The 22,905-nt window shown below is 39.7% G+C and overlaps 1 protein-coding gene and 1 pseudogene across 1 annotated transcript in view; both read right to left on the reverse strand.

The window, feature by feature from the left end:
• The window catches only part of DIP-alpha (Dpr-interacting protein alpha), a 361,511-nt gene that overhangs the window by 262,861 nt on the left and 75,745 nt on the right, over positions 1–22,905 (reverse strand). The window lies entirely within an intron of this gene.
• On the reverse strand, positions 1,867–3,842 carry LOC135704368 (uncharacterized; annotated as a pseudogene).

Genomic DNA, 22,905 nt, shown 5'->3' on the forward strand with positions numbered 1-22,905 from the left:
GTTTTCTCCATACATTTACAGAAAGAGAACTATATAAGAACGTTTTAACTTATGATTTGAGAACATTTATGGTAATGGTTATGGTAGTCAGTAAGGTCCATTAATGGTTTTGTATTATCGCTCAGCTTTACGTGAAATATATCGTGAATTGGTAATCAGTAAATTACAGGCAACTACAACGCGTAACTAATAACGCGATAAAATTAATAAATAGCAGATTTTTAGCAACGGGCCCAATCTTAGATCCATAGGCCAACATTAGAGACATTTCCCCAATATAAAATAATTTGAAATTTGTTAAACAAAAAAATGCATAGATACAGGATATGTTATCAAGATGTTTTCAATGATAACTAAATCAGTTATATTTGTGATATCGAAGGAGTATTATTTTGTTACAATTTTTGTTATGTTGACTGTTTATTCGACCACAATAATAACATTTACAGGATCCGGAGATAAAACAAGATCAGAAAAAATCGGATTATTCGTACAAAACAGCATATCTCCTAAACCATATTTGAGTCGCCAAACGAAAGGTATTTAAATCCGGCAGTGTGAAAATTGCATATAAATAGTAGATAGCGAGCTAGGACAACTTTTAAGGAAGGTACAAATCGGTTTTATCATCTCTCTTTACCAAACTCTCCTTTGAAGAGGGATGGTGAGGGGTGTGTCCCTCCTCTGCCACCACTGGCAAAAAGAGATGAACGCCGACCGCTCAAGTACCAACGATGTGTTTGAAACAGTTTTACCGATTTTTAACGCACTTCAGTTGTTATTTGAAGGAAGGCATCCAGTCGTAGGTTTGGAAATTAGCATCTTCAACTAGACAAACTTAAGTTCAACGCAATGTCATCAAAAAATAGCTAAAGATATGGAATTCTATGTCGTCTGAAAAATGATTTTACCATTAGTAGTAAAATATGAAAATCTCTTAAATAAAGAAACAAAAAAGTAGTAAAATACAGATATACAAATCAATCATCTCCCCTAATCTCGAGGGGGACGTCTCTAACTACAATGCAATAAAGATTGTGTTTTGCTGTGGCTAGCTGCGCGCACACTGAGTAGATAGAAAGAAGATTGATGACGATTCTGAAGATTTCTTACAAAAAGATGATGAGCGATGCAAGTTGATGCGATAAATGAAAGAAGATTTTTCGAAGATTGATTCGCTAGTGTGAGATTTTTTGAGCATCAAACTTGAGATTTAGATGTGTCGCCCCCCTCGGAGATTACAGCGTTTGCAGAATAAAATAATGCGGTTGTAATATGATTCACTTTCTCAACTTTGATGCTGCACGCTTTGCAATGGTTATCGGTGAAGCAAAGAATTGTGTACATGACAATGGTGTTCATTTTGAAACCCCACAATATCAACGTCACTCCGTCGTTTCTGATGTCGATCCCCATATCATCCTCACCCCCACCGACGTCGACAGAAAAACAGATCATCCTCCAACACCAAACGTAGAAAGAAGCCGGTATGAGGCCAGTGTCAGAAACGATAAAACGACGCTAATATAACCGGTTTTACTGTACTGGAACCCACGGACACCCACCCCGACGGCCGCTGGGATCTTGGACTCGGATCCAAACACCCACAGACACACAGATTGTGAGGTCATGTTTCTAAATGGCATATCTCCTCAACCACTGAGCTGAAGACTCAGAGACTCATGTCCACCGAATAACGAAACCAAGCAAGTTAATCGGAATTTGACCAAATAAACAAGACGGAAATATTGCACAAAAAACCTTCTTTCTCTAAAAGCGGACTAGTTATTTAAGCAAGTAGGTTGTTCAAATTATTTATTTATTTTTATTTAAAAAGTGGGTTTGTTTCGATATTGAATCATATTTCTATTCCTGACACTCTTTGTATTTCAAAATTTCAAGTTTTTCCTTTTTGTACTTCAACAATTCAATTTTGAACTCCAATTCTGCTTGTCTATCTTTTGTTTTTTGTAGCATATATTCACGTCGTTGTTTCGCTTCTTCCTCTCGTAGTTTGAAGACTTTTCGGGAGTACCGTGCGCATTCTCCGGTATTCTCGACGATCTTTTTTAAATATTCCGTTTGTTGTTCCAGCAAGTTATACCGCAAATCCTTACTATCCGGATGCCGTCGTTTGCGTTGCGCGGTACGAGAGCTGCTGTTGTTATTGTTGTTCTCAATATCTTCTACTACCTCGTCAACTGGGTCATCTACTTCAGTCGGGTTGGCGTAAGCTTCCATTGTACTGGAGAGAAGTGGCGGTCCCGGTGACGACAGAATATTACGCGGTTGACTGGGACCCGGTTCAGGACTTAGTGGTGATGTAACAGTCACAGGCAGACCAAATCTAGAACCTATAAATGAATGTATTGTACATATCCAAACTAATTTAGATTGCATATACATACCGGAATTATTTACCGTTTTGTCCAGGGACAGCAGTTTAACAACTGCATCCTCAGTTGGTGATAACACCTTCATTGTGTTCGGCCCACCACCGGTAGCTATAGTCTCGCGATTGTTGTACGATAACTTTTGTTTGATTGTGTTTTTATAATCTGTCCAAACCTGCAAAGACAGAAAACATACTAAAAAACAGAACAGAATATCCCTAATAAAAAATAACCATAAACGAACGATAACCCAAATCATTGAACTATTCCACAAATGGTTTGGATGATACCCAGAACACGTCGTTAAGCAAATTAACCATACAATTATTATTAGGGATGCTTTGTACGCCTTTTTAATAGAAACTAAGCGATCGATTCAACCTCTGGTGGTGAATATAAGAACGTCAAAAAGAGTGTTGTGAGCAGAATTGAATTTCCATATGAGTGTTCCTCCGTAACATGTTCAGGCCGTATCTCCGGAACCTGTGTACCAATTCCGGAAATATTCAATAGCGTTAAAATAATTTTATAGATCGTTTAAAATAATATGGATAAAAAATTTGTTAAAGCAAATGAGTGTGTTTGTCTCCATTTAAAACCATTTATTAATTTTATCGATGAATGATAATCTGACATAAACACACAAGCATATTGCTTAATTAAAACTAAAAACCTGAATTTATCCACATATGGTGAGATTTGAACCTTACGAAGTAATACGACAAGTGGTTTCGGGGGAAAAGGGCAAGGTGTCCAAGGAGGTTTTAGTGCGGTAAGAATCCCACACACAGTGTCACCGTGACCGTGCGCCCGGTCGTCAAGTGGTGGCATAATGGCCTTTTTAAAGGTTTCTTCCTTGCAAAAAAAAAACACACACACACACATGTTCCGATCTCGTCGAGCTGAGTAGAATGGTATGTCACTTGGCCCTGTGGGCCTCGGATCAAAAGTCGGGTTTTTAAGCGATTTGTAGCGAAGGGTAAACATAACTTTAATTCAAATGGAATCAGTTATTTTTAACAGGTCCCACTTTTTTGTGCTAAGAATATGCGCTTTTAATGTGTTTTGCTGCATCGAAAATACGTGACCAATCCGCTCCTCGGGGGTACCTTATACAAGCTTACATTTGAGAAACAGAGAGCAGAAAATTCCTCATGCACATAACGGTAAAATGTTTTCTATTAAAACGGCATGAACATAAATTTAATAACTTACCTTTTGCCAGCCCTTTACATCCCGAGTCGGGGGACCTTGACGCGTGGTACTTTTGCCGGTCTATTGCAGCTGCCTCGCAAAATTTTTGCCCTCTGGCAACCGTGTGCTTCCATCCGATCAACCAGGAAAGCAAACTGCTTTTGGTTTGTCACACGGATTCTGCAATAATATAATTTTATGATAAAAAAGTATTTTCAAAAGCATAAAAAATAAAACTTACCGCTTCACTTCCATTTTCTCGATTTTCAAGCCTTCTCGATTGCTTCTGACGTATCGACAACACTCGCATGAAAACGTCATTCCGATCCGAGTTTTGTCGATATACATCGACTATGGGAATACACCGAAAGTTCATCGGAGTTCATTCGTATCGACAATTGTCACTCTATTCGAGAACGGGAATTGGGTGACATAAACGAGTCGACTCGGTACGCGTCACGCGAGAAGCGGAATAAACACAATAAACGCTCTTAACATGTTGCTTTTGTGAGGTAGCGTGTTGAGGTATTCTAGAAAGTTGCTTGATTTGGTAAATGAAAAAAAAAACTCTTTCTAACATAGTATGCCGTGAAAAAAAATCAAATAAAAACTACAAGGGACAGCCCTATGGAGTTGTGCGCAATGGTGACGTAGGACTACGTGGTCTTATATAATAAATCTTATTTGTTAACTGCAGCAGGAGCTTGTGTTTTGTGTAGGAATAGGAATTTGCGCGGAGTTCTCTCTGTTCATACTCTTTAGTATGAAGCTTCTTCCTCCTTCTATGGAGAATACCACCACTCACAACGTGGTGATTGAATAAACACCGTTTGGTGAGACCGGAAGGAGTTCAACTTTGAAATCTGTGTTAGGGAAATCACTTTTCGCGGGCAATGGGTGATTATTTTAATTATCATAGCAACAGTTGCATATTCGTGCAATTTTCAATAGTGACATTTCGAAAAATGATTAAGTCTTAATTTTAACAGATTTGTAGAAAAAGTTCCTATCGATTGGCGTATTAAGAATTAAAATCCATCATCTCTGGATCAAAATCAGACCACTTTCATGTCGCGACCGTGTCACCGAGCTCCGATCAGGTTGACCGTTTTGCTACAGTGCTTGCAAGGCAAATTTGTGCACAACCTGGAAAGTGATGTCCGAGAAAGAGAATATACATTCATTCCATCCGTCTGCTCTTCTGATTAGTTCGCGAAGTATTCCTATTGTGTTCGTTAAATTTCTTAATTGTTGAACTATTTTCAGTATTTGTACTATACACAAAAAAGTTGCTGAATAGTGTCTCCGTTGAATGACATATTGCATGACATATTTTCCATTAAAGGTTTTGAGGCCCGCCCGCACCACAGCCACCGTGGTATAAGGGTCACTTGCGTCGACTAAAACGGTATAGGGTTAAATCTCTACGAATATACTGCCAAAATCGTTCGTACATTACGAAGCAGAAGTTCAACCGCACAAGTAACGACTATAGGAAATACAACAGATTCATGTATCAACATGTATCAATCATCTCTTCGCAGAAATCCAAAGCATTTCTGGTCGTTTGTAAACTCTTAAAAGAACGAAGTCGGTTTGCCATTGTCAGTTCATCTCGGTGAGCAAACCACTAAATCTGAACCGCAGAAATGTTGCCTTTTTGCTCAACATTTCATGAGCTCGTTCAATGAATCTTCTGCCTCACCAAATTAAGTCACGATTGCTATAAGCAATTCTCCAACAGATGCATTTGACCTCCGTCCGGTTCACATCAGTGAACATACCGTCAATCTAGCTCTTCAAAGGTTGAAACTCTCGTTTGCTGCCGGGCCGTTCTGAAGCTGTGTTCGGAGTCGTTGCTCATTCCCTTGGTGAAGTAATATAATCTGTCACTACAGGAGAGTAAATTTCCTGAGGCGTTGAGATTTTCGTATATGTTCCCGTCCACAAGAAAGGCGATAAAAGGAATGTCCAGAATTACAGAGGCATCACATCGCTTTGTTGCTGCCCCAATGTATTCGAGATCACCATCAATAAGTCGCTCTTCAGCTCTTGTAAACATTACATCTCCACTGTTCAGCATAGATTCTACCCAAAACGGTCAGTTACAACCAATTTGACCGAATTCGTGTCGCTCTGCGTTCGAACCATGAACTCTGGTGGACAAATCAACGCTGTTTACACTGATCTCAAGGCTGCATTTGACCGAGTAGACCTCAACATTCATTTGAGCAAGCTTGATAAGCTTGGAGTGTCTGGGTCCTTCATCTCGTGGTTCAAATCTTACCTTACGAACCGTTCGCTTTGCGTTAAGATTGGAGCTTCTCGTTCTGAAGTGTTCACAGCGTTCTCCAAGGAAGTAATCTGGGACCCATTATGTTTTCGCTTTTCGCCAACGAGCAAGGATCGTATGCAGAGTTGGTGCTCCCGTAACTTCTTGACGCTCAAAACCCGATAATATTTGATTATTCCATTTCCGGGCAAACATTAGAGAGGGTTAGCCACATCAAAGATTTGGAAGAAACACTCGGCTGTGAATTGACCTTCAAACCACACTACAATGTCATCCTGACTAAAGCTAACAGGCAGCTTGGCTTTATGTTCAAAATATCTGAAGACTTTCACGATCCGATTTGCCAGCGGGCGCTGTATTGTTCGTTAGAACGTTCAACCTTAGAGTACAGTGCTGTCGTCTGGTGCCCGTACCAGCATGCTGGATAGCCAGATTTGAGAGTGTACAGAGAAAGTTTGTTCACTACGCGCTACGTCAAACCTGTCGTCATACGTGGATTGCTGTCGTCGGCTTGGAATTGATACCTTGGAACAAAGAAGACGAAACGCTCAAGCTGTGTTTGACTGCTTAGATCATGACCAGCGAGATTGATTCCCCGAATTACTTCGGCAGCTCTTCCTTTACGCACCTGAGAGAGTGATTAGACAGCGTAATTTTGTACATCTCGCAGCTCATAATCGGCAATATGGGTTGAATGAATCTTTCCGTGCTGTCGCTAAAGACGTCTATGCATTGTTTGACTTTAATGTGCCGTTAACTGTTTGACGTAGGACTACATCTGTGATTTCTATATGGGAGTACACTTTGTAAAAACCGAAAATAGAACTGTAAAGGGGATCCTGCTAGGGTTCTCAAAATTCCGGCTTATGCGCCAGACGAAGAAGTCGTCTGCCGAGAATTGCAGATAGATTTGCCCAGCTAGCAGTTTTCCTCAACCCAGCAGAATCCACCTATCAGTGTTTTTCCAACAACCAAACATCTGCCCAATTCCCAAGTCCAAAATCCTTAATCCGTTCAATGAAATTTCCCAATTAATTAATCGTAGTAAGTCTTCCAATTTGATTGATTAACTAGTGGATACGGTGCATGAATGAATTTATTAAAATCAAGTTTTAAAAGAATATTTTTAATGAGAGAAAACGAATTGTAAATTTGATGTAAATTTTCCAGTTTTCATTTTAATTTTGATGTTTTTTTTTAATAAAAGAAACTTTACAATCCCCTGCTCTATTTTCCTGATCGTGAGTCGTCCTAACCCCCTACCTTTGGTTTTTCCCCTACTGAATATAATCAGTGAGTTCCTACTGGTTTAGTGGTGTGTAATTTATGTGATGATGATGATGGTTCGCGTACCTACGGTTTTTCTGCTGGCTACCTGGTCCGAACCCCACTCGCTCCTGGTGGGTGGTTCGTCCTTTCGATGACGGTTGATGACGATCGCTCTCGACCGTGCAGGGAAAACCAGTATTTGTCCGACCGGCTCGTTGTGTACGCTGTGTACGCTACGTGAACAGCCCCGTGTAGGGCGGTGTCGGCTAGAGGATTTTGCCAGAACCAGGATATACGACCAGTTGGGCACCCACGCTCGATGGATACCGACGCTCGGATAGATAGCGTCGTTCGGATGTCTATCGACGCTCAGTGGATTCCGGCGGGGCCGTTCGAACCGTGCTGAACAAGGCTGATTTTGGTGAGTGAGGTTGACGGGATGGTATCGCCTCTGATTTTTAGGTACGTGAGTCGGGCTGGTCACGCTGGCGTTGGGAGTCTTTCCCCTTTGTGGTCTGTACCACGATTCAGGCAGTCACTTTTGGCACGTGACGCACGTGGGTCGAGATAACCTTCCGATTACCAACGCTCTCCGAATGCTCTATAGTGGTACGCAACCACGAGGCGATAGGGACACCCAGGGTAACCACGCCTGATACCAGCTACCAACGGGATCGAATTCGCTATCGATCAAAAGTCACTTTTTACCGAGATTCCTAACCTCGGATGCCTCAATAATGGGTCGCAATGGGTCAAAGCAACAAAGGCCCAAGTTGCACTAGCTACCTCCTCGTGGCTTATGTTGAAAAAAATCTCCTTAGCATCAGACAAACTCATTTGAATGATTTCCATTAAATTACCTTTTCTTCAATTCTTTCTTCTTCTACGTTGATTTTTTTTTATTACTCCGACTCACTCCTAAGCAATCTTTTCTCTATAATTAAATCAATTAAATTTCTCTTATTAAACTACTCTAATTTTCTTTTCAATAAAAACGCTTACTTTAATTATCAATTTTTTCAACACGCGTCTCACGTTTTTTTTTCTTAGATTGCAATAATCAAATTCAATAATAAACTCTGGAAAAAATTATAAATTAACCGTATTTTTTTTTAAATCACTTCTATAGGCATTAATCACCATACTTGATTTATGTAAATTAATCTTGCACTGCTTTTAATAAAATTACGATTCGAACTTTCAGTCTTCTTCACTCGGCGGTCCAAAAGGGAAAGACCAAATATATCTCCCTGAAAAACCACGAAAATTGCAGTTTCTTTATTTCAGTTCATTCTTTGTTCCTAGATAGGTTTCCGGTTCAAACTTGATCCAAATTTCTCATCGTTAATTTTTTTAATTATCAGTCATCAATTTTGATTTGGTATCCTTTCAGTATGGATTTCACCCATTTTCCTCCCATCAATCATCAGTCATCAAAACAAAATAACGTAAATTGATTCGAGCACTTATTTGAAAATGTTGCCTGTCGATCAGGCACCAACTCTAACGCTTCTTATATGAAACGATCGATTGACCGTTTCAGAACATGTAACAAAATTATGAAAGATTTTGAATGGTAATAGCTCAGCTGCCGCTGGACTAATTTCAGATATTGTTTCACCAATCGATCAGATATATTTCTACGCATCTTACAATTAAAACTTTATCATTTTTCAAAATGTCACCATTGAAAATTGCACGAATGTGCAACTGTTGCTTTGATAGTTAAAATTATCACCGGTTGCCTGTGAAAAGCGATTTCTCTAACACAGATTTCAAAGTTAAATTCCATCCGTTCTCACCAAACAGTGTCTACATTGTTCTCCAGTACACAACGAAAGGCTGTGTGCAAGCAGTGAGCTGCAGCCCACATGAGCATTAGACTGATGCAAAATTTGAAATTTTTGCTCCACAGTGCTTAAACGGTTCCAAATTGGGTCCTGATTAGCCTCCCAAAATTTGAACTACTTTAGTAAGAAACTGCCTTGACACACACCATTTCAAGTTCATATGGGAATTACTATGGGAAAACTTATATTTTTTTTCATATCTATCTAACAATTAACCACATCACTATACTTTAAAAATGATAACTGAGCTTGTTGAAAATTTTCTCAGCTACAACTTTGTAGAAAACCACTTTTCAATCAAATGTAAGGAACAAAAGTTATTAACGATTCAAGTCACCGATGTCTTATGATTATGCTCAATCAACTGTTCAGCAGGCAACATTGCTGTTTATGGCGCGTAGAATAGAGGACAAAAATCATGGCTACTATGTCACACTGCATAATACAGTGTTGCCCACAGAACAGCTGCTTGATCATGCCACAAGATTATCAATAATAAAAATTAATAAAAAATTAATTTGACATTTGGCTGAAAAAAGATATTGCGCAAAGTTGTAGCTTAGAAAATTTCCCGTAAGAATAGTTATAGAAATTTTCGAAAAATCCATATGGAAAATGGGTAGAAGATAATGTACAAAAAGTTTGGTTTTCCCATTGTAATTTCCATATAAACCTCGAATAGTTTGTGCCAAGTCAGTTTCTTATCAAATGTGTTTAAATTTTGGGAGGCTAATCAGGACCTGATTTGAAACCGTTTGAGCACTGTGGAGTTAAAATTTCAAGGTAAAAATTCCCCTACCCGACGGTAATGTTGGTTTTCGTGGGCGTGCCTTGAATTCCTAAAAATCATCGAGAGAAGCCATTGTTAACACAAGCTGTTACACCTAATTCTAGCTCTATCTAGATATGTTAAAATCTAACATACCATGTACGCTAAGGCAAAATTTGGGGTGTGATTTAAAAAAACAAAGTCGGTCACGGCATGAAAGTGATCTGATTTTGATCCAGAGATGATGGATTTTAATTCTTAATACGCTAATCGATAGCAATGTTTTTCCTCGAATTTGTCCAAGTAAAGACTTTATCATTTTTCAAAAAGTCACTATATAATTCCATCTGGTCTCACCAAACGGTGTTTATTCAATCACCGCGTGGTGAATGGTGGTGTTCTCCAGTACACAACGAAAGCCTGCCTGCAAGCAGCGAGCTGCAGCTCACATGAGCATCCATAGAAGGAGGAAGAAGCTGCACCGCTATTGATCGTAATCAGTAGCTCTTCGTGACTGTGGGCCATCTATGTCAAGCGCGTCATACTGAAGAGTATGAACAGAGAGACCTCCGCGCAAATTCCTATTCCTACACAAAACACCTGCTGCAGTTAATAAATAAGATTTATTATATAAGACCACATAGTTCTACGTCACCATTGCGTACAACCCCATAGGGCTGTCCCTTGTAGTTTTTATTAGAAGACTTACTGAATTAGAACGTGCCCTGTTTTTTTTGTTTTAATTGTACTTTTTTTAATTCATTAAGCCAACCATATGTCAGATTAATCCTTGAAACAATAAATAAATAAATAAACGAGTAACAGAAAAGTAAGTTGCTTCCATATCTGAAGAATAATAAGAATTAAAATTAATTAATTTAATTGTAAATTAATAACTATTGAATTCATGATTCATAAAATAAAAATTGTAATTTATGCCTTGATAAAGGGTGTCCACGATGAAATTGCCACACACAAAATTGATTCGCAAAATTCGAGTTTTCATCCGATTGCCATCAAATTTTCAGGGATTGAGATATAACTATTAAGCTTCATTTTACCATTTTACTCGTATTTTATTTACAGTTCATACGCAAATGCCCGTACCTTGGCCTTAACCCCGGCCATAAGATTCTGCACAACCTGTGAATCAACCGTTTTTTGCATGTAAACCCATACTTTCTTCAGTTCCTCGACTGTCTTCACTACCTTAGGTCGTTTAAGAAGGTGCTGCTTCATAATCGCCCAGTACTTCTCGATGGGGCGGAGCTCCGGAGTGTTGGGAGGGTTGAACTAGAGTCGGTGTATAATGAGTCACGCCAAGAGTGAAGCCAAGTCTACCTATTGAACTGTCAAACCGGCTACCTATCGTGCAAAGAAAACAAGCATTACGATGCTATGAAAGGTCCACGAAAGGTATTGCAATTAAATATGAAATATAATCGAAGAAATGATCATATACACGCAGTGAGCATTACATTTGTCATGCGATACGTTTTGTAATGATCAGTAATGACAATTTCTACTATTTTTCTTAAAGATAATTCGACAAAATCACTGATATAATGATTTACTACAGCCGTTAATTTTTTTCCTCGCTAGAAGTCATTTGAAGTTGATGCAGAAGTCCTCTGTTGCCAAGTTAAAAGAAAGGGAATCTTTCGAAAACCGTGATGCGAGTTCAACTGTTTTTCTCTTGGCGTGACTCATTATACACCGACTCTAGGTTGAACATTTTCGGCACGAAATTGACCTTATTGTCCGCATACCACTTCAGCACGTCCTTGGAGTAGTGGCATGAGGCCAAATCCGGCCAGAAGATTGTTGGGACGTTGTGGGCCTTCAGGAGAGGAAGCAGCCGCTTCTGGAGGCACTCTTTTATGTACACCTGTCCGTTCATCGTGTCCTGGGTCACGAAAGGTGCACTCCGCTTCCCGCACGTGCAGATGGCTTGCCAAACCAGGAATTTCTTCGCAAATTTGGACATCTTCTGAGTGCGGACATGCTCTGGAACGCTGAACTTATCCTTGGCCGTGAAAAACAGGTTGCCGGGGATCTGTTTGAAGTCGGCCTTCACATATGTTTCGTCGTCCATGATGCAGCATTCAACTTTCGTCAGCATATTGAGGTACAATTTCCTGGCACGGGTTTTGGCGGACTTGTTCTGCTTCTCGTCGCGATTAGGGGCCTTTTGTACCTTGAACGTTCGAAGCCCAGCCTTAGTTTTGGCCTTCTGGACAAAACTTCGGCTTAGGTGCAGCTTCTTAGCCACATCCCTAACGGAGGCGTTCGGATTTCGGTTGAAGGCCCCAACTACGCGGTTGTGATTTTTGGTGTTGTACGGAATACTTTTTCCTTCACTTCTGGGCTTCCGATCGGTGGTCAACCGTTCCTCGAACCGCTTAATCACTCGCGACGCCGTGTAATTCGCGATTCCCAACGTTTTAGCGATGGAACGATGCGAGAGATCCTTGTTCTCGTGATGAATGCGCAAGATTTTATCACGCACGAGCTGTTCTTTTGACTCCATTTCCGCGAGTTTTGATCACAGGACTTTAAAACTTGCAGGATGTAAATAATGCACTATGAACTAAATCCACCCAAATTTTCATTAAATTCTACCCAACGGTTAAAAAGTTAGAGCAATTTCATAGTGTGGCAATTTCATCGTGGACACCCTTTAGTAGAATAAGTTATTAACTTGTTGTAGCATACAACATACCAATAACATAATAGGATATTGAAAGTAAAATTTGATATTCCCCTCTACCCGGGTGTTTTTGTTTGAACTCCTGGTGCCCCTTCGGGTTTACTACTGCTGTCATCTGGTCCGAAGCTGGTGATCTATACAGTTTTCCACTTCTTGTGAACGCGTTCGTCTGTCCGGTGCTTGATTGTACCGAGATTAAAACAAATTTTGATAGACATCCTTGATAGACGTATTAAGTTTTGCAAAATGTTCAAGGTTGATACGATGACAAGTAATCTATCTTTCGGACCATGATTTACAGAAATCATTTCAGTAGTTTACTATGCCATATTAAACCCTTCAGCAAAACACTTTATACATATAGCTTAACACAACAATATTCAACCAATATCGATTACGAAGCTCATCATCCTCCTAGTTGAAATTTCATCCTCTTTCCACAACGAGCAACTGGTTGCAGCAGCATCGACATTGTGATGGTCGCTCTAGCGGCTAGGTACCTAACTACTGTGCAGTCACTGAGTCCGGTTCGCTTAAAGCCGTCATTATTGTCAGACAGTACCGAGTAGTGGAGCGAAAGTGCTGAACAAGCTTAAAGGATTTGAGTATCACGTCAATCGTCGCCGCCGTCGTTGTATTCGCTATCACACTTTGTCTAGCTACAAGGTCCTGGAGCTTGCCATCGTCGTACCAACAACCATCCAGAGTGAGAACAACTTTCCTGGCAATGCGCAACAATTTTCCACCATTATAACCACCATCCACAACCAAAGGCAAAAGGGAAAGGGAATCGTCTTTCCCGACGTTGGTTGAGCTTTGTACGTCACTCGCAATGGAGAGCAATCGACAGATTGACGTAATGGTGCATACTGAAAACACTTTTTTATTTAATTCCATTCAACGATCATATTTTCCAAAAAGTTCTGTGATTTTCCAAAAGAGACAAAATGAGAAAATTATTTAATCAAAAGGGGATATTAGTCATTCTTGCAAATAAAGAAGGGGTTTGTTACATTTCACCTCCAATGAAAGTGAGCAATGATTCTCATCACTTCCAGTCTACTGCCTCCGGTCAGTGCAGCAAAAAACTCAACTCAACTCAAGAAGATACATTCGCTCATTCAACTTAATAACTATAAGCTCCCGGTATTAAAGCCGATTAATTTAAATGCTCTCGGTGATTCAGGCAATTAGATCACCTTATGCACCATCAATTTAGTATTGCCACGTCCCCAAACTAAGTCCAAATAGTTGCATGTCACGTAAATATATCACCCAAGTGCATTAAGTCTTGCATCGACTCATTTGTTATTCATGGTTTCGACTGCAAAATGCCAATGAAATGCATTATTGAATGCTCCGTAGTTCAAACGCTATGAATTCCAAGAAGCACAAGCGCTTTTCCTTTTCGTCGAGGTAGAACAATGCATATGTTCTTTCGATTCGACTCCATGGGAAAAGTGCCAGCGGGGAAGTGAAGTGATGTAAATTTTCATGTTCTTCTAAACGATTACAAACGTAATAAATTGTGTCGATGGTTTGCTTCAGACCGTATGTTGCCATTCGTTGTCGTACCATGTATTAGGCGTATGAGTTTGCCAAGAAGTCTGGTGATGAATCAATTGATGGTAAGTCGATTATCCCAGTTGAACTTGGCTATGGCTTTATCGCTCGTTGCTGGATGGATGTTGGCAGTCGAAAGTCGAAAACCTCCCCGGGACTTGTCAGTTACCACTGCGGAATTTGTAAGTACATGTGTCTTTTGTTCCAGGATAGATCATTCGTCGGACTTACACGGACGGGAATTGAGGAAACCTAAAAAGCAACCATTTAACTTCAACTCATGTTCTTTGATAATTGAGCATGCAGTAGGCATCATAATTTGTATTTAATAGCTGATTTCAAAGATTTTTTCAATTACGCTTTTTATCCTTCTTATAAAGAAGGGTAACATACCGCTTGGAAAAATTAAACAATCCAGCTCCCAGGGATTGACGACGATATCTTGGTCTAACATACTGTCAGCATCCATAACACACCGTAGAAAGCCTGATGGAAGCTCCCAATAACCCGAAATCAGCCGGGCGTACTGCCGCCTTCGTTCATCATAGTCGTCTCGGTCCTGAGGTTGGCGGTGAAAAGGGAGCCTTTCACCACACTTGCTCAGGCAAGGATCTCAATTATTCGTCCGTTGTGTGATGAGTTTTCCCGCATCCTGATACTCCCGATCGGCTAATGTGAAATCCTGTGCATTGCATGCATTGCAATGCATTGCAATGTCCACGATTGCTTTAAGCAAATCAGGCTGGTGTTCTTAAAATGGCGGTCGCCCTCCAGCGTTGTGTGATTGCAAGTGGTCCTTGGCATCAGGAATGTGTGCGATTAAGTTTTGCATTGACTTTTTTTTCTCATCCCAGGATCGCTGCCGGCGCGCTTGGGCTAACACTCTGGTTTTCAGGTCAACCTTCTTCTGCTTACGCTCATTTAGGTACTTGTTTAAATAGGCTTTTCCTTCATCTGTCAGCAATCCAGAATCTTCTTTTCCTCTGAGCTTGACTTACACACTACCAAAAAGGCATGTAAATTTCGGTGCCCTGAGACCGACACATGCAAGCGGCCCAAATGACATAAAAATCAGTTGAAAGAAACGAGAAAATAAATTCAATCAATTGTAGGGTAACTGATGATGGTTGGACCTATTCAGGCCGGTTTCACACGACGTCAACATTCATGTCGTATTTTTTTTATGATTTCAACATATAATTATGAAAAATGCGTGATTAGGGGAAAGATCTACCTTTCTTGTTTCTAATAATAACATAAAAAGTTAAATATTATGAACAAATGATTTTATAAAACGTTTTTATTCAGCAAAGAATTATGATGTTGGTTGGACCTAAAAAATGATGATGGTTGGACCTATTCTTACAAATGCTAGTTTAGACCATATTTGTTCAAAAACTTTGTTGAAAGCTCATTGGTATCACGAAAAAAAACCCTTTTTATACAGTTTTTATGAATTTGCTATTTAAAAAAATCAAGATATTTGAGTTTAACTTCGTTTTTAAAAAAGTTCACTTTCCACGCATTAGCTATTCATCATGGCTCATTTTCTCGGAAATCATTGACCCGATTTGGATTTTTTTTTAATGTCAAACTATAGGTATTGTGGTCCCATTGAAAGCTATCGAATATTTTTGTAATCGGTCAACTGGTTCCGGAGATATGGTCGGAACAAGTTCTAGGGTATATGGAACATGGAGCTAATTTTGACATGGAAGGAATAAAACCTATCATGCGACACTTCACATTACTTCCAAATTCGATAACAAGATCAATAACAAAATTGAGTGCCTTGGACCACATTGGCCACTTCTGGGCATGTTCTGGGTGCCCCCGGGGAATTTAGGGGCTTAAAATGATAGAATATCAGAACTTAATTCCGGTTTTATAGTCCTTTTTCTCCTAGGAGTTTTTTTTTTCGGAAATAAGTTACAGTTAGCAATTTTAGTTTGTTAACATTTTATTTCAAGTAAATCCACACACAGAAGGTGTATGAGAAGTGCTTAATGTAAATTCATATTAACAGATTCTTTCGGCGCTTTCGTGATAGTTCGGAAATCGATGATTCAGCCAACCTGACGATGGAATTCCTCCTTTAAATTTACGCCCAACTAGTGACGCAAGGTCTTTAGCAGCTTCCAAGATCTTTTTGGTCGTCTTGGGACTGTAAGAAGCAGCGCACATACAAACCCAATCCCCTAGCTGGTTCTCCGAATCAACACTCAGCACTATTTCGCTTCCATATTTCTTGCCGTGGCTTACCTTAATTTTTGCGTGAAGTTGCCTGATACGCGGTAAGTGATTTATTTCTTACTTAAAGAACAGTCTTTCTTTAGCCATTTTTTCAATCGAAGCCAAAACGAAATCGAATTTCAAATAAGCTGCGCATGAAGGATGTAGACAAACCGAAGCGCACCTAGCGACCGTCTTAGGAAACACATAGGTCCAACCATCATCATGCGTAGGTCCAACCATGATCAATTTATCTATTCGAATTTCGTTAATTATTCAAACATTTTAGCGAAACCAATGGATAAATGGCGTACTAACGTGTTGCTTACTCCTTAAAGCAGTATTTTACTGCATGAAAATAAAAATAAATTTAAAAAATATTCCTTTTTTGTATGTTTGAAAGTAAGGCATGATGACGAGCTAATGCGTGGAAAGTGAACTGTTTTGAAAACACATTGGAACTCAATTGTTTTGAAGTTTTTTCAATAAAACACTCATGCAAATTGAAGAAAAAGAGTTTTTTATGATAGTAAAGTGATCTTTGAAAATTAGAAATTAGCGAAGATTGACTAAACTAGCGATTGAAAAAATAGGTCCAACCATCATCAGTTTTTGGATAGGTGCAACCAGAATCAATTACCCTACTTTTCGTCGAGTTGCGTATGTTTCTGTTTGGGAACACTTAATTTTACATGACATGTTTGCTCACGTTCCATAATTTACGTCAAAGATGGATTACGTCTCGTGTAAAAATAGTTATTTTCAAGTGTGTAGCATAAAAAAACATGAGTGCGTTGCGGCAAAAGCGGCAACCTGAAAAGCGTTAAATGTTTTCTTTTGTATTTTTTGTAATCTTGAATTAATTCTGACGTGAACCAAATAATCATCCAAGGTCATAGTAATTGGTCAGAACCATGTTAACCCCATACTCCCAGGAAAGTGGTTGGATTATTCTTGAACCAACACCCTCGCGTGACGCGTCAAACTACATCAGGATTCAAACATAAGATCATTGATGGCCATATTAAGTACTGAAGACCACGTTAGCCAGATCCAGACATGTTCTGCGTACCTCCGGGGATGTGCCCACATTCTTCTTGAGTCTACACTTTCATATGACACACACTTCTCTGGAGTTCTCGGAAATTCTCTTCAGAACTACTCTGAAGGTCTCCTCAGAACTACTCTGAAGGTCTCCTCAGCACTGCTCTGATGGTCTCCTCAGAACTACTCTGAAGGTCTTCTCAGAACTACTCTGAAGTTCTCTTCAGACTTACTCTGAAACTCGACACAGAAATACTCTGAAGTTCGTCTCAGAAATACTCTGAAATTTTTCTTAGAACTTCTCTGAAATTTTCCTTAGAACTTCCCTGAAATTTTCCTCAGAACTACTCTGAAACTCTCTACAGTACTACTCTTAAGTTCTCATCAGAAGTACTCTGAAGGTCTCATCAGAACTACTCTGAAGTTCTCTTCAGACCTACTCTGAAAATCTCCACAGAAACACTCTGAAGTTCTCCCTCTGAAATTTTCCTCAAAACTACTCTGAAATTTTCCTCAGAATTACGCTGAAGTTCTCCGCAGAACTACTTTGAAATTCTCCTTAGAACTATTCTTAAATTCTCCTCAGAATTACTTTGAACTTTTCATCAGAACTACTTTAAAGTTCTCATCAGAATTACTTTGAACTTCTCCACAGAGCTACTCTGAAGGTCTCCTCAGAACTACTCTGAAGGTCTCCTCAGACTTACTCTGAAACTCTCCACAGAACTACTCTGAAGGTCTCCTCAGACTTACGCTGAAACTCTCCACAGAAATACTCTGAAGGTCTCTTCAGAACTACTCTGAAATTTTACTCAGAATTACGCTGAAGTTCTATTCAGAACTATTTTGAAGTTCTCCTCAGAATTACTTTGAACCTCAGAACTACTCTCTGAAATTTTATCAGAATAACGCTGAAGTTCTCCTCAGAACTATTTTGAAGTTCTCCTCAGAATTACTTTGATCTTCAGAACTACTCTGACGGTATCCTCAGAACTACTCTGAAGGTCTCCTCAGAATTACTCTGAAACTCTCTACAGAACTACTCTTAAGTTCTCCTCAGAACTACTCTAAAGGTCTCCGCAGAACTACTCTGAAGGTCTCATCAGACTTACTGTGAAACTCTCCACAGAAATACTCTGAAGTTCTCCTCAGAACTACTATCAAATTTTACTCAGAATTACGCTGAAGTTCTCCTAAGAAATATTTTGAAGTTCTCCTCAAAATTACTTTGAACCTCAGAACTACTCTGAAATTTTACTCTAAATTACGTTGAAGTTCTCTTCAGAACTATTTTGAAGTTCTTTAATTTATTATTTAATGTCTCCGGTACACTGCTGGACGAGGCAACAGGTGCCGGTGGACGACGACAAAGGCGAAATAATACCAACGGCGGTGGCTTCGAAAGCAGCTGTGCACATGATGCTGATGGTGTTATGGGGCCGGATGGCAGCGGCTGGATGGCAGTGGCCGGATTGCAATGGCCGGATTGCAGTGGCCGGATTGCAGTGGCCGGGTTGAATCATTGGAGGTTCAGCGATCGTGACTGTGGTCGATGTTGCTAACACGAATACCAAAGATGGCGGCTGGTCATATGGCGAACGTAGAATCGCTGGAGGCCCCACGATCGTAGTGGATGCCAATGTTGCTGACGGCACACGTTAGATCGTGCCAGGTACCAACAATCGAGAAGAATCCCTTGAGGCCCAGCCGTCATCTTCCCTTTCAGGATCCTCAGTTCCTAAAATGCTTCGCATATTTGCTATCGATATAAGTTCATCGCCAGGCTCGGAGAAATTCATCATCTCGGCCCATGTCTGGATCCGCGTGGTAATCTTTTTGTAATCGCTCAGTGTCGTATTGTGAAGTACGGGCAATTTATTTAATGGGCTCTGGATCAACCTCGGAAATAAACTGTGAAACATAAAAGAAACTTTAAATGCTCTATTCGCTTGACTTCCCAACTATCTTACCTGGATGCAAATGAGGATGTATTTTGAACACTTGTTTATGAGTTGAACAACGTTCACGAAAGCAGGAACAAAATCACGTTTATGAGTTTATGAAGTCACAATATCGAAATGGTCTAAGGTGATGAATTGAATTCATGGAATTGTGACTAGTTTCACGAAAGTTGGATTTATTAAATCATGATTTTTTGTTCATGGAAATTGGAACGGTTTTCTTTGCGTGAAGATAGTGGCTTTCGGTTTTTGAAAAGCTGAAACATGGGTATTTTAAGAATGGGGCAGGGCATTGAAGTCTGACACCATTTTGAAATTCAGAGGTTTCCAGTTCTAGAAAAAAATCATGAATTATTCTACAATATGGGTATTGTCGGCACGGAAACAACGTTTGTTCTTGTTTGTGATGTAAAATGCTAGTATTATTTAAAACTTTGTCCAAGACACCATTTTGTTTTCTTGACTTACAAAAAAAAAGTGGTTTTTTACCTCCCTGCTAGTTGGATTAATCATGAAAAGTTATGTTCAAAAGAACGAGCTAATCATGTATGCAATCTTCTCCAAAGTCACTGTATGTCTAAAATTATCCGTTTTTGCGTAAATGAAATCCGTTTTAGCGCTTTTAAACCAATGTCCGTTGGAAAGATGCAATAAAGCTACCATTGGAATTTTGCCGACAGTATGGTAGAATATTGTGCACTGGACTTTTAGTACTCCAACTATCGATTATCCAACTGCTATGCTACGGAGATCTATAGTTTCCTGTTAATTGCTACTGAAGAGTGGGTTACAATTTTTCAGCAGAGTTGTAACATGCTGCTTACTTTATAATGATAAACGGATCCACACACAAAAAAGAGATAGTATTAAAGCCAATTTTCGCTACGTAGTAACAAACGCTAGCCGTCCCTTTCCTGCTCGCTGCATTGGCATCCACTACTCGCATAACAATTCCCACCACGGTTAAAAAAAAACTTTCTGATATCACGAAAATCCCAGCTTCACAGGCACGCGGCATAGTCATATTGCACTAATTGTTGTAAAAAACACCATGCTCGTTCCATCATGCCATCTTCCCGCTACCGCTTTATCCGCTCCCTGGAAACAGAACGTACATGTGGCCATGGGAGCAGACCCGAAAAAGGCAACGGAACAAATTAAAAAATATTAAAACGCAAAATTTTCTGCTAAATTGAAACATTTTGCCCGGACGCGCTCGTCTTCCCTTACTGGAAGAGGGAGCCGACCGGCGGCCCAAGGCAAAAGAAGAACTAAATTAGTGCTTTTGGCACGGTTAGGAGTGAAGAGGAAATCTCTGCTCATTTTTGGTGCTGTTTTCGGTGAGCATGAAAAAGCGTTGTTTCATTAAGGAAAAGAATTATAATAATTTCCATCGTAGAAAAGTACCGGCGCTAGAACTGGGAGGAAACGGTCGCACCTGTGTCCAAACCCATCTTCTAGCTCAGACTGAGTGAATTTTGGGGACCGTACAAAGTTAAATTACTTACAGAAATTTAAAGATCTCGTTTCATGAACAAGAAATGAGGAAATGATTTCAATAGTGACCAAATTATACCAAGCACCCACTTTCAGCACAATTCGGGAGTCAACCCATTTGGTTATGACGTTTTTTTTCGGAAAGCAATATATTCCCGACTAGAAGGAGCTGCGGAAGTTCGACGTAAGATACGAACCATTTTCCGAACACAAATAAAAAAGATTGCTGCACCGAGGGCCGATACCATCATCGCGTTGAAAGTCCCCTCATGTTAGACCACCCATCCCTTCCAACCCAGCTTCGAGACCGACGACTTTTGGCACATTGTCAAAAAAGGAGCACATTCTGGCCGCGTTGCCGCACTTCTGCTGCTGGTACATCTTTTTGGCATAGGCTCATTTATCATCTGGGTCTTCCGCCGTTTGTACTCTTCTGCACTGCACTAATATCTCCTCTCCTCGGACGGCCCTCCTCAGAAGCTATATAGACGTCGTCCTGTGGACGGTGTTTGCCCTGCTGGCCGGACATGGTCCAGTTTCTGCTTTTTATCTGTTATGTACTGAATCTCTCTCTGCTGCTGTCGGTATCGGAACAAACTACCGGACCGAGAAATGCAGATAAAGAAATATTGATTTTCGTTCACAACCCATTAAGAAATGTGACTCTATGAACTGTATCATAGGGTGAAATGTTTGTTGAGATATTCAATATAATTTGTTTTTTAATATAATTTCCGTTGAGATACTTAATATCAATTTAATGTAACTTCTTGTTTTCTCAAAAACAACAGACACATTGTACCGTAATTTTATACATCGCTGGAGACTATTTTTTATCAGTTCAAAGTTATAACTGCACCATTGGCGTATCTAAGGAAAACCTCTATGAGTAATCCGAATTACTCAATTGGGCAATTACACTAGTTTACAAAACAACATAAAAAGTGTGAACTTTAGTGGTTGACCAACGTTTCTAATGCAAAATCCTACGCTGAATTCAATGCCGTGGTCAGAAAAAATTAAAGTAGAGCCATTTTTCAGATCTACAAAAAATTTGATTTTTTGAATTTTGGACAAACGTACGATTATTAAAATGTCAATATCTTTGGAACTAGTGCACCAATTTTAAATCTTTTTTTATGAAAATGAAGCTAAATAATTTTGCTATCGTTCATTAGAATATTATGTCTTAATTGAAAATTTAATTTTGAAGTCATTTAAAAGTTTACAGCATTTTTTTTTTTATTTTTCCTGCGAATTTTCCATAAAAATCTTGTTTTAATCAACATTTTTAATGGGATAAAAGGATTCAAAAAATCATTCCATAATATATTTTATTTTATTATTTATAAGTCCATTAAAAACTGGAGAAAATGAGCCTTTAATGGATAGACCTGTGCGCCGCCGCGCCACGCCGCCGCCGCCGACGATTTTCATACGCCGCCGCCGCCGATGAAATTTAGCCGGCGCGCCGCCGCAGTAAAATGGCTCACGCCGCCGAATAAATTTATGTCACGCCGATGAAAATACCGTAACATGTTTTCGGTAAAATGCATCTTGAACGCACGCTCATTCGTGGCTACTTAAAATGAGATCTACTCTAAATTGAGTAGCACAGCCAGAACCGTTATTTCTTCTCATTCCCATAAATAAATAAAATTTGGAAATGAGTCAAAAATACACAAAAACTATATCAAGCATTTTATTTTATAGCAAACATAATGCAAAACAATTACCTCTCAATACAAATGATTTGTTTTCCATCGATCTTGTTTTCCGTGCTGAGCACCAATGCCACCGAGGCAGCTTCCACACCTGGACCCTACCTATCGACCCATCAACTCATGAACCGGGAACCAACGGCCAGGGTGGCCAGCAAACCGGGGAAACCGGGAATACCGGGAAATATCCGGGAATTTGAAAAGTAACCGAGAAAACCGGGAAAAACCCGGGAATTCGACGAGAGATCCGGGAAAAATAAATTAACCATACCATAGGAACAAATTTTTACAACAGAATTTCAGAATAAACCATTAAAATAGAGTGATCCTTTACCAAATGAATGTATTGCTCTATTTGCTGCATGGTTTTTCTGTTTCCCGTCTTATTGTTTTTAGAATTTAATCACTC

The sequence above is a fragment of the Ochlerotatus camptorhynchus genome, unplaced genomic scaffold (genome assembly GCF_037179485.1).
Source record: "Ochlerotatus camptorhynchus isolate MF236.1 unplaced genomic scaffold, CSIRO-AGI_Acam_v1.1 ptg000237l, whole genome shotgun sequence".
NCBI classification, from domain to species: Eukaryota; Metazoa; Arthropoda; class Insecta; order Diptera; family Culicidae; genus Ochlerotatus; species Ochlerotatus camptorhynchus.